This window comes from Schistocerca nitens, chromosome 3 (assembly GCF_023898315.1).
Source record: "Schistocerca nitens isolate TAMUIC-IGC-003100 chromosome 3, iqSchNite1.1, whole genome shotgun sequence".
NCBI lineage: Eukaryota > Metazoa > Arthropoda > Insecta > Orthoptera > Acrididae > Schistocerca > Schistocerca nitens.
The window spans coordinates 650,570,273-650,583,932 of record NC_064616.1 but is presented as its reverse complement, the minus strand read 5'-3'; positions in this window follow the sequence as shown (position 1 = coordinate 650,583,932).

The following is a 13,660-nucleotide window of genomic DNA, read 5'->3' as shown; positions in this document are numbered from 1 at the left end:
CAAGCATCATGGGCTACACAGCTTCTTCAAGCCCATCCCCACCCCCTCTCTTGGTAGGTATGTGGTTGTTACCCCCACAGCAATTCTTCCTAGACAGTAAGTGATATATGTATCAAGTTTGGTTGAAATAGATCCAGTGATTTAGGAGGAGATGAGAAACATACATACATACATATATCTTAAACAATTTTACTAACACATAGTTTTTATAGCATTGAAGAATACCTGAATATGGAAAATTAATATTATTTATATACACCGATGAAAAATATTTGTATTTATTATCCAAGTTTTTGAAACAAATTAAAGATAAGAAACTGTATTGTAATTGACTACATCCATACAATATATATTCTTAACGGGTGAATAAAGAGATTGATTGATTGATAGACATCCATCCATTTTTATAATATGTATGGGTATTTAAGAATACTGGTGGAACCGGTTTAAGAGAGTGTTTCCTGTGTACAGCAGTGAGCTGGTGCTACCATCTCTAAAATTACATGACAGGAAGTAAGAATATTCGAATTCTATTGGTTGAAATAAGCAAAGGAAAGAGACTTTTGGCTATAAATACGGATCGTCTCGATGTGAAAAGTCTGAGATCTCGTAGCAGCAAGATCATCAGTGCCGCTAGAATCAGCAGAGATGAAATGCCATAATGGACATGGTTATGATGATGGTTTATCAGGGGCTAATAAGTGTCTCCAACTTGACTCTAGAGATTGGGATGAGAAGTTCCGCCTTATGCAAGGCACTTTTTTTGTTCTTTTGTTTCACCCATACATGTTTCAGCACATTTGTGCTATCGTCAGTGCGTTCAATTTTTATTTTTAACTGTAAAATTGTTGTTACATATTAAATTTTGTGTTGTTTACAACATTATGTAAAAGTTCCATTTATAACTTAATTGGCGAAAAGTGGATGTAAGCATTAGTTAACATACCTTACATGATGTTATTGTCAATTTATTTTGGTAGCTATTCAGCTACACAATATACAACTTGTCATCTGCAAACAGCAAACCGTAATTTATTTTCTGTTTGTTATGCATTTACGAACGGAAATGAGTCTGCATCACTTTTTTGTATGTAACTTACAGTTTTGAAGTTTTCGTGCGTTCTGCTGTGTTGTTGGCGAAGTAAATAGGCTTACTTCTTAACCTATGGTCGCTTGACACTGCACTTTTTTCGATTTCTCAAAACATAGGCGGAGTTTTCGCTGCCATTACATGGCGACGCATATAGATGTGGTAGTAAGTCGGTCCATAAGTTGCGAGTATTTAGCGTCAATAAGGTGCAAATTATGCGACAAAATCGTATCAAGTGGCATTAGAATTTGTTCAGTGTCGCATATTTGGTATCATTCGCATTGCTTCGCGAAAATAAATCAAGAAAACATTTCGTGTACGTGTGGAACAAAGTGTAACGGACGTCTGGCAGCGAGTGAAATGTGCCGCGCAAATCGTGAAATAATAGTACTCGAATCACTGCAGAAAGAACTGAATCCCACAAGAGAACATGCTCTATTGTTGAAAACATTATTAAGAGCCTATCTGACCCATCACATAAAGTACTCAGTCAACTTCAGGAGTACAGTGACCCAAAGAAATGTGCAAAACCTAAGTTTGTTTCCAGTGAGTTAAAAGTTCCGTTAAGAAATCGATTTCAACATCTTATTACGGATGGTGAACTTAAAAATGTTGAAACAAGCAACTCACACAAAGACTATGAATCGGAATCGGCGGGCAGGAAATTTACAAAGCGCAATAAGTCAGTAAAACGTAACTGTCTCGATGTTGCAAAGAAAGTGACTCCTAAAAACTTTAGCAGGCCTACAGTTTTGCTTGCTGACAGCCACGGAAGAAGAATTGCAGGAATTCTTCGTTTCCAGCAGGATCTCAATATTACAAGTGTTGTGAAACCTGGAGCAGGCCTAAAAGAAGTTTTGAAAGACTATAAAAACAATAATCACGTGACATAAAGTGGATGCATTGTAATATTGGGCGACGCAAACGATGTATATAAGAATGAACTCATAGTACAGTCAGTAGATTAGATCTAGATTTTCTGTGTGATGAACAAAACTTTGAAGCTGCTGGTATAGTAATAGACAGTTTTAAGTTAGTTGTAATTTCCCTGTACAGGTCACCTAAGGGTATAACCAATATATTTTTTAGAAAAACTGGACCTGCTGTTACATGTACTTACAGATACTAGATGGATACATTATGATATTGTGATAGGTGGAGATGTGAATGCTGAATTCGATGTTACAACACAAAAACGTACTGTCACTGAACTCCAAAACCTACCAAGACAGTGCAACTTACATACAGTCAATAACAAGCCTACAAGAGAACATGCATGTCTTGACAATATTTTTGTAAATTTTAAAACAACAGAAAAATCATGTTTTGTGACAGTATTTCCATATTCTGATCATGATTCAGTATCTTTAAATTATACAAGTAGGTTCCCTCTTGATAAGAGTAATGTAAATAAGCCTGTCCCAGAAGTTGTGGTCACTAGACCAGTCACAGATGAGAAAATTGGCAGGTTTCGTACATCCCTTTCTAACAGACATTGGTTTGGCCTGTGTTATGACGAGACACATTATACTTTAAGCAATTATCTGCCAGTAAATGTACTATTTGATAGTTTCTTAAAGCATTTTTGGGACACTTTAATGACTGCATTCCAATAAAGAAATGCAAAGTAACTGACAGAGTCCTAAAAGCAAACCTTCCAAATAGACAAAATACATGGTATACAAAACAGCTGTCTACTATGAAAAATCAAGTTATGTTGTTGTACAATATTTATAAAAATCTGAAAACCAACAACGCTAAATTAGCCTATGTTAGGTCTAGGAATGAGTACAAAAAAGCAATTGTGGAAATCAAACAAGCACACGATTTCAGAAGTATTGAGAATAAGTGCAAAGCAGCATGGACACTAATAAATAGTGTCGCCAAAGATAAAAAAAGTGACAAAATTAGTATCTCTTCCCAGGAATTTAATAACTTTTTTATTAAATCAGTTAAGGAAGTAGGAAATGCTATAATTAAACCTGAAATCAGCTCATCACAGTTACTGTCAAAAAATAGAGCTAGATCATCAACAAACACAAGTACCTTCAATTTATCTGAGGTCTCACCAGGTTTTGTGTTAAGAATAGTGAAGCAGTTAAAATCATCAGACAGTGTAGACATATATGACCTGTCTTGTAACATGCTGAAGAAAGTAATAGACTGTATAGTGTATCCCCTAACATATTGTATAAACACGTGTATACTGGAGGGTTTTTTCCCTGATGAGCTTAAACTGTCTAGGGTAGTTCCAGTACATAAAAAAGGAGATAAAAATTCTGTCTCAAGTTACAGGCCAATATCCATAGTCCCAGTTTTTTCAAAAGTTCTAGAATGCATAATTTACCAACAATTATCTGTTTAATTTGATAACATAGGATTAATAAGTGGATCACAGTATGGCTTTATGAAAAACCTGTCAACTATTGATGCCATAGACAATGTTGTTAAATACATCCATCAAGTATCTGAAGATAAATGATTTGCTCAAGTGACTTTTTGTGACCTAAGCAAAGCCTTTGACTGTGTAGAACATACACTACTACTGGAAAAAATGGACTTTTATAGTGTTAAAGGTAACAGCCTGAACCTATTAAGATCATATTTACAAAACCGTAAGCAAGCTGTCTGTGTTGGGAAAGAAATGTCCAGTATAGAACAAGTTAGGGTATGTGTTCTGCAGGGATCCGTGCTGGGCCCTTTCCTTTTCCTAATAATCATAAATGACCTGACATCATTTATTAAATCCAGAACAGTACTCTATGCTGATGATACAACGTTTCTGAACGGCAGTAATGATCTTAATAGCCTTAAAACATGTGTTACAGAGACAATTGAGCAAGCTTCACTCTGGTTGAAAGCAAATGGGTTCTTGCTTAATGAAAGTAAAACCCAGCAGGTTGTATTTAGTTTAAAAGACAAGTTTCCATCAGATGATCCTAGTTGTGTTACATTTTTGGGGGTATATTTGGATGATAAACTTTCTTGGAATCTACATATTAAGTATATTAGTGGTAAATTGTCAAGGGTAATCTATTTGTTAAGGCAATTAATGCACTGTGTACCTAAAAATTATGTTAGAGTATCTTACTACTCATTTTCCCAAAGCATCATATCCTATGGTATTATTTTATGGGGAAACTCCACTTGTGTGCATGATATACTATTGCTGCAAAAGAAAGCTATTAGGATAATTACAGGCCCATCATTCAAGGCTCATTGTAAACCTTTGTTTACTCAACAAAAACTCATGACAGTAATAAACCTATCTATTTATTATGTTTTAATCTACACAAAAAAGAACTTCCCTAAAGTAAAACGCAGGGCATATATACATTGTTACAACACTAGGACAAACAGCTGTATCTATACGCCCTACCACAGACTGTCAAAATCAGTTAACAGTTATGAACTTATGGGCCACAAATTATTTAACAAGCTTCCACAAACTATACAAAATGTACCAGAGCAACAATACAAATAAACACTTTGTGACTGGTTAGTTGAAAACCCATTCTACAATATAAAGGATTTCATGACCTGTGATATTAAACTGTAACATTATTAACAATTCTGTTCTTTTATAGCATGTACTGTATTGTATTATGTGTATGACTTTGTCTATTGCTGTAATGGCTTAAAGACAATAAAATTATTATTATTATTGTTGTTGTTGTTGTTGTAGCTGTGTGGTGTTCATTTGTTTCGTAGCGTCTTTTGCTGGGTGAAGCGCGCGAGTTTGAATTTTATTTGGCGTTAGTGGTGTGTGGTTTGTGTGGGTTCGCATGTGTGTGTTGAGCACTGGGGCAGATAGAGAGAGAGAGAGAGAGAGAGAGAGAGAGAGAGAGAGAGAGAGAGAGAGAGATGGGGGAGGGAGGGGGAGGGAGGGAGGGGGAGGGAGGGAGGGAGTGATAGAGGTAGAGATAGAGAAAGAGAGGGAGGGAGAGGTAGAAAGATTTTCATTTCTATTTATTTATTTATTTATTTATTCTTTTCCCCCATGAGTATTTTTGGTGTGGGTGTTATTTGTATAGTTCTTGAATTGTGGCGAAGAGGGTTTTGTTGCACAATAATGTGTATTCATTGAGTACTTTCTGTCCTTGGGCTATTGATTTTTGGATGTGATAGTTTTCTTCTATAGTTAATTTTTGAAGTAGGCTGCTACTAGCTTTTAGGATGTGTAAGTCAGTTTCAATGTTTATTGGGCGTTGAATGTGTGCTATCAGGTGGTCTGCAAATGGGTGTGAGATATTGCTTCTCAGTGCACTGAGGTGTTCTGTATACCTGGTTCTGAAATTCCTACATGTTTGGCCCACATATACAGATTGACAGCAGTTGGAAGTAAGTTGGTAAATAATGGACTGGCTGTATTTGTCAGTGTTAGTGGTATTTCTTCCAAGTCTGCTTTGTATTGTGTTGTTGGTTCTGTATGCGATGTTGAGTCCTTGTTTCTTTAATATATTAACCACCCTGTGTGTGACTTTGTTGCTGTAAGTCATTATGTGTCATTTGTTGCTTACTGTATGCTGATTTGTTGTGTGTTGTGTTTTGTTTGTTTGTGTGTTTTCTGGTTATGTGTTGTTTGTTTTTGTATTTTGTGGTTTATTTTGTCTACTCTCTTTGCATCATATCCATTCTCCTGTGCAATTTGTTTTATTGTGTTCAGTTCTTCTGTGTGATCATGTTTGTTCATAGGTATTTTGTTCAGCCTGTGAAGTAAATATCTGAAGCTGGCTTCTTTGTGAATTATGGGGTGATTGGATTGGTTATGAATAATGGTGCTGGTGATTGTGGGTTTTCTGTTGATTGTGAATTCATGTTTATTGTTTCTCTTCTGTATGGTAAGAAATTAACTTTTTCATCTGTTTGTGTTTCAATGGTGAAGTGTATTTTTGGGTGGATGTTTATGTTTTCATTAAGTTCTTTTATGCGAGACTGTGATTCATCTATTAAGTAAATTATCTCATCTACATATCTGGACAAATATATTATTTTGTACTGTTTTGGTATTACTATTTTGTCAAAGATTTGTTTTCCTATCTGACTGAGGAAAATCTCAGCTAGGAGACCACTGATTGGGGATCCCATGGGTAGTCCATCTTGTTGAGAGTAAAATCTGTTTTTGAATGTGAAGTGGCTTTGTTCTGTAATGGGCCTGAGTATGGCCGATATTTCTTGTATGTTTGTTGTGGGTCTGTTTCCTTGTGATTGGAGGTGTCTTTCTATGATGTTGATGGTTTCTTCTGTTGGGATGTGGGTGTACATTAAAAATTATGTCAAATGAAACCAATGTTGCTATGCTTGGTATGTTTTCATTTCTTATTTTTTCTATTAAATCACTTGAGTTCTTTAGACTTTTGTTTTCAATGTATTTGTATATTGTCTGTAGCAGAGTGTGTGTGTGTTTGGCTAAGTGGTATGGCAGTACTTTGTTGAAGTTTATCAATGGACATATAGGTACTCCAGGTTTGTGAACTTTAGGCAATGATTTGTGGGGGGGGGGGGGTTGGGAATTTTCTGTATCATTCTTTTAATCTGTGTTTCTGTGAAAATTGTTTTTGAGTTTTTCAGGGGTTTCTGTAACTTTGGTATCGGTTTGTTGGGTCACTTATTAATTCTATGATGTTGTTGCTTTGGATGAATTCTAATGTTTTGTGAATGTATTCCTATTTGTTTATGACTACTATGAATTACCATTGTCAGATTTTGTCCCAATGGCATTTTCTTGTGTTAATTTGTTCTGTAGTTTTCTGTTTGTTTTTTCTTCAGCAGTCCTAGTGTTTTTTTTATGATAGTTTTGTTCTCTTTGATTATGTTTCTTATTCCCTCAGCAACTAGTTCTCTTGTTAAATTTGCATTGAATTCAGGTGTGTTTAGTTTTTCTTGTTGCTTTATGATGTGTTCAGTTTCTGTTATGATATTTGCTACTGTCCTGTGTGACACCACTGTGTTTATGTTATGTTTGGGTCCATTTACAAGTAGGCTATGTTCTTGTTCAGATAATTTTATGTCTGTTAGATTAATCACTTTTTTGTGAAAGGTGTGTTTGTTGTATTGGTGGTGGGATTGGTATGTGTTTGTGTGGTTTATCATTTTGGTGAGTTTCTTTTGTTGAATTGTCTGTTTTCTGCCTATTATGGTATCGGTGTATATTTTGAGCCTATACATTAGTTTATCAAAAATGGTGGATATGTTATGTGATTTGCTAGTTCTATGTGCAGTCTGTATAGTTCAATATTCAGAGTCTGTTTTTTGGAATACAAAGACCGAATTTCTTGCTTTATCCACATGATTACTGCATTACATTTTGTCTGCTGTGCTGCTGGTGGCATGTTGTTTACAGTTATGCTTACATAGTTAGGTACTATTTAATAAGCCAAACATAGTTTGTTGAACTTTATGTTGAGTATGGTTTTATGAAGTCTGATGGTTGTGTTCTGATATTTGTTGAAGAGCTGCGAAGGAAATACCTGGCTTGGCGTAGAAACGATCATCTTATGGTGCAGTTCTTCTTGTTGTGTCCATGCTTGCTATGAAAATGGGATGAGAAGATCCGCCTTCTGCAAGACACCTTTTTTGTTTTGTTTCAGCCATATATGTTTCATCACTTTTGTGTTATCGTCAGTGGGTTCAATTTTTATTTTTAACTGTAAAATTGTTGTTACATATTAACATTTGTGTTGTTTACAACATTATGTGAAAGTTCCATTTATAGCTTAATTGGCCAAAAGTGGATGTAAAGTCGATAGCTGCCACAAGAGCGTCTTCCACATCCTGGACAAGGCCCCCTGGCAAGCACACCAAGTGAACGTTGGACTTCTTCCCCGCCGTAGCTGCTATATTCCTTAGGGGCTCCATGACCCACCTAACATTGGAGCTCCCAATAACTAACAAACACCTGCCCTCACGTCCCTGTCTGGACTTCATTGACTACTTGACCCAGAAACCAGTACACGTGGAAATGCCTACCTAAACTGAAAAGCTCTTAAAGCTGAAGAACACTCAACCACCAAGAATGATGTCCCTTTGTCATATACACTGACTTAGAGTACCTCCTACTTACTGTGATGCATTGTGAAGGCAGCAATACCTCACAGACTATATTTACAGAAGACACATGCCATATGCAGCAGAGTATTAAGTTGTGTGTTCGTATGACTCAAATGTCAAAAAATTCGAAACGTAGATGGCTGGCTGTTCTCTGAGATCAAAAACTTGTGTTAGAAGTTGATGGGATTTACCACAACAACATTCCCATGACCGACTCGCAGGAGAATGATGCCTTATTTGAGCAGGCATATTTGTAAGCTGCCATTGGATAGAAAAGTGGAAAGTCCATGTGGAGACCACTAAAATCTAACGTGTAAGTTCCACAGCTTACCCCACAATGCATCCAACTTGAGTGCCAGTTGCTGTGACATATCAATGTGTTCTTCCATAATTTGAGCGGGTATGATGCCTACTTCCTTCTAGAGCACTTGGGTCATTTTGGCTTTGAAAGATGATTAGGCCAGTATCGTCCCTGGCACTGTTGAATAGTACATTTCATCCTACAAATGAATCACACCAAAAATAACTCCCTGTATCATGGATTTGCTGCATTTCATTCATGCTTCTCTTCAGAAATTTTCTGAGACGATGTGTGAGAAGGATATTCTCAGCACCAGAGCTGCAACTCCTGGTGATGTAAAGTTTCAGCCTGTGATGGAGAAAAGGATCTTTGCTTATAAATACCTAGATTCCATGTGCATGCACAGTTACGCCAAGGCAAATGACCCACGAATGAGTGAGGGGTAGTACAGGCTACTGACGATTTAAGTTACATCATTTACCTGGACATAAAAAAACTCTATGGGTATGCCATTGAACAAAGGGTTTCAATGGCTGCTTGAAGAGGAAATCGCCAAATTGAAGAGAAAGATCCATAATGTTTCAGAGGATGCCAGTGAGAGTTATCTTCTGGGGGTAGACTTGGCATATCTCACTCATCCGCATGACGAGCACAGCGAGTTATCACTGTGTCCAGAGCACCTAGTCCCATGAAATGGTTCCATCCAGAAGCTGTTATTAATGCTAGGGAATAAGCAGAGAGAGATTCTAAACTACAGAAAACTTCAGCATTGTCTCAGTTTGGGTATGTAACTTGTTGGAATCACCCATGGTATCTCCTTCAGCAGCATTGCTGGTTGAAGGAGTACATTGATGTGAACACCGAAAGGAGGGTTCTTGCGATGTATGATTCTCAAAAAGATTTTTACAAATAAATGAACAATTCAATTTTCTGAAAAGTCGTGGTAAATGTTGTAGAATACCACGTAATTCATTTAGTTTACCGCTGGGGTAGGGGGGGGGGTCGTTTGGCACAAGAAATTACATCGCCAGACCAAATAGCATGTGGGTCACCATCTTCAATAAAGCACTAGTCGCTGTGGAGATGACTAAGATCTCAGTGCAGTTCACAAAGTCTGTTTATATAGCTATGTGAAAACTCTTAACGTTGTTTAAAGAAAACAAACGTTAATAATATTATACATCACCGTCTTGCATGTCTACGTACACTCCTGGAAATGGAAAAAAGAACACATTGACACCGGTGTGTCAGACCCACCATACTTGCTCCGGACACTGCGAGAGGGCTGTACAAGCAATGATCACACGCACGGCACAGCGGACACACCAGGAACCGCGGTGTTGGCCGTCGAATGGCGCTAGCTGCGCAGCATTTGTGCACCGCCGCCGTCAGTGTCAGCCAGTTTGCCGTGGCATACGGAGCTCCATCGCAGTCTTTAACACTGGTAGCATGCCGCGACAGCGTGTACGTGAACCGTATGTGCAGTTGACGGACTTTGAGCGAGGGCGTATAGTGGGCATGCGGGAGGCCGGGTGGACGTACCGCCGAATTGCTCAACACGTGGGGCGTGAGGTCTCCACAGTACATCGATGTTGTCGCCAGTGGTCGGCGGAAGGTGCACGTGCCCGTCGACCTGGGACCGGACCGCAGCGACGCACGGATGCACGCCAAGACCGTAGGATCCTACACAGTGCCGTAGGGGACCGCACCGCCACTTTCCAGCAAATTAGGGACACTGTTGCTCCTGGGGTATCGGCGAGGACCATTCGCAACCGTCTCCATGAAGCTGGGCTACGGTCCCGCACACCGTTAGACCGTCTTCCGCTCACGCCCCAACATCGTGCAGCCCGCCTCCAGTGGTGTCGCGACAGGCGTGAATGGAGGGACGAATGGAGACGTGTCGTCTTCAGCCATGAGAGTCGCTTCTGCCTTGGTGCCAATGATGGTCGTATGCGTGTTTGGCGCCGTGCAGGTGAGCGCCACAATCAGGACTGCATACGACCGAGGCACACAGGGCCAACACCCGGCATCATGGTGTGGGGAGCGATCTCCTACACTGGCCGTACACCACTGGTGATCGTCGAGGGGACACTGAATAGTGCACGGTACATCCAAACCGTCATCGAACCCATCGTTCTACCATTCCTAGACCGGCTAGGGAACTTGCTGTTCCAACAGGACAATGCACGTCCGCATGTATCCCGTGCCACCCAACGTGCTCTAGAAGGTGTAAGTCAACTACCCTGGCCAGCAAGATCTCCGGATCTGTCCCCCATTGAGCATGTTTGGGACTGGATGAAGCGTCGTCTCACGCGGTCTGCACGTCCAGCACGAACGCTGGTCCAACTGAGGCGCCAGGTGGAAATGGCATGGCAAGCCGTTCCACAGGACTACATCCAGCATCTCTACGATCGTCTCCATAGGAGAATAGCAGCCTGCATTGCTGCGAAAGGTGGATATACACTGTACTAGTGCCGACATTGTGCATGCTCTGTTGCCTGTGTCTATGTGCCTGTGGTTCTGTCAGTGTGATCATGTGATGTATCTGACCCCAGGAATGTGTCAATAAAGTTTCCCCTTCCTGGGACAATGAATTCACGGTGTTCTTATTTCAATTTCCAGGAGTGTATTTACAGTCTTCTGCCGCTGGAGTGCTCCAAATTGTAGCGTGTAACATGGCAATGTGTAATGTAATCGAGTTTCGAATTTGAAGAGTTCGTCCACGCATGTAGGACCTTATTCAGCACAACAAAGCTGTATCACACATGAGAGATGTGATATCTGCAATAATTAGGCGTCTTGAATTCACTGTCATCAATCATCCTCCATTAAAGAATTTAAAGAACATCTCCAAGAACTTCACTTTGATAGCGATGATGTTGTGCAAGCAGTTGTGCAGGCAGGCAAGCAGAGGTGAGGTTGTGGCTCCGCCAACAAGGTCAGTGGTGGTATGAACGAAATGGTCTCTCGTTGGGGGAAATGTTTTCGTCACTCTGTTGAGAAATAAATTTGTTGACTGAAGGATAAGTATGTAGAAAGTTGAAAACGATCGTTTCATTTAAGAAGCATTCAGAATTCTCACATAAGGAATTTAAGCAGTCCCTTGTAATTGTAGTGAAAGTTCTCAGAAACTTTTACAATTAGGTAATAAAATTTTTTGTGCATATGCATAATATATTGCAGAAGGAATAGGAACCAAAAAAACACTAAAAATACTCTACACATAAATTTTCAGTATGAATAACCCATTACAAATTATTGTTCAACAACAACAAGGTTCATTTTTTGGTCATTGGCTTTAAGCCATAAATTTTAACATAAAAACACATTTGATTTTTCTCATTATTTGACAACAACGTCCATTTTACTCACTTATGGCATATGGGAAATCTCGCAAAAGAGTATCACACCATCATTGCTCCAGCAACTTTACATTTAAGTCTCCAGTCACTGGCTCATATTTATCAAGAGCCATTTTCAATCAGAGCACAAGGAGTTAGGGGCAACCCCTGTTCTCAATATAATGCACGTCATATTCTAGTAACAAGTCTTTAACCCATCTCACTTTCTTCAAGTCCTACACGAAGGCTCACAGCTCGGGTGTAAAAACTGAGCATATATCATTCAGCTCCATATCTAAAGGAGTACTCGCTGAGCCCATGCTGCGCTGATGGTGATTTTCCATCAGCCATATTGCCGAAGTTATACCGAATTCATAGTAGGGTTTTGTCCACTGTAGAATAAAACCACCAGAAACAACAATGCTACTTCAACACAACCCAACACCTGAAATGCAATTTCCTTCATAACAAACTTATTGTCTGTGGAGTGAAATCCTTGGAAATCAAAAATATGCGTTGTACATAATTCTGTGCGAGAAGTGTGTTATCACTGTACCCCTTAGAAGTCAAAGAGGTTTCAGGAAAGGAAAAATGATGAGAAATCTCACAAAACTCTCTTCTTAAGCATCAGACATTTGTTATTACCTTCAGTAAGATATCTGACAGACCAGTGAATAGAAGTAGGCAAATAAGCAAATTTACAGTTCAAGTTCAGACCACACAAAACTAATCAGTTTTATTTATTTCCTTCAATCTGTGCTCTGTGTGTTGTGCTGTATGATATGTCTTACCTTGTAGACAATTGAAAGAACTGTATTGCTTCAGTTGTAAGTGGTAGACCAGTTAGCAAGAAACCAGTCAATAATACTTTCCAATATTTCATTTGTTACTCAATCTGTTGTTGCAGCTCTGTTGGCATTGATTTTATACTTGTGTCATTAGTAAAGCACTCACTTTCTGCTTCTTCAGTGTAAGATGGAAGGTCATCTACATACAGCAAGAATGGGACTGGTTCCAAGATAGAGTCTGTGGGATGCCCACAGTAATTTATCACCACTCAGAAGAATATTCATCATGAGAGCTGCATGAGTCATCTAACATGACCCTTTGCTTCTTATTACTTAACATTATCCTATATTTACATATACAGAACGAGGTGGCATAGTGGTTAGCACAGTCGACTTGCATGCAGGAGGACGACGGTTCAAGCTCACGTCTGGCCATCCTGATTTAGGTTTTCCATGATTTCCCTAAATTGCTTCAGGCAAATGCCAGGATGGTTCCTTTGAAAGGGCACGGCCAATTTCCTTCCCCATCCTTGCCGATTCCGAGCTTCTGCTCCATCTCTAGTGACCTCGGTGTCAACAGGACACTAAACACTAATCTTCTCTCCCTCCTAAATTTACGTATATGCCCAAATTCTGATAAATACAGTACCTCTTTCAAAATTTTTGAGAAAGAAGTTAGTAGAGAAACAGGTCGATAGTTATGAACGTCTGTCCTAATACTATTATTAAAAGAGCAGCCATACAATGGCATACTTCCTTCTGTCTGGAAAGAAGCATATCTGCTACCTGACAATCTCAGCATACAGTGCTCTTTAGGTGTAAGACACCTATCCACTTTCATGGACTTCGTTGCAGAATTTGTATACTGCAATCCATTACTTTTTTCCATTCCAAAGTGAACCCACATTTAGAACATGTAAAGGACTTCACAATTAGAGAATGTCAGTAATCGTTGGTCTACCTTTGGTCCTCATGCAAGCGATTATTCGGCTTGACATTGATTGACGGAGTTGTTAGGTGTCCTCGAGAGGTATATCATGTCAAATTCTGTCCAATTGGCGCCTTACATAGTCAAAATTCCGACCTGGTT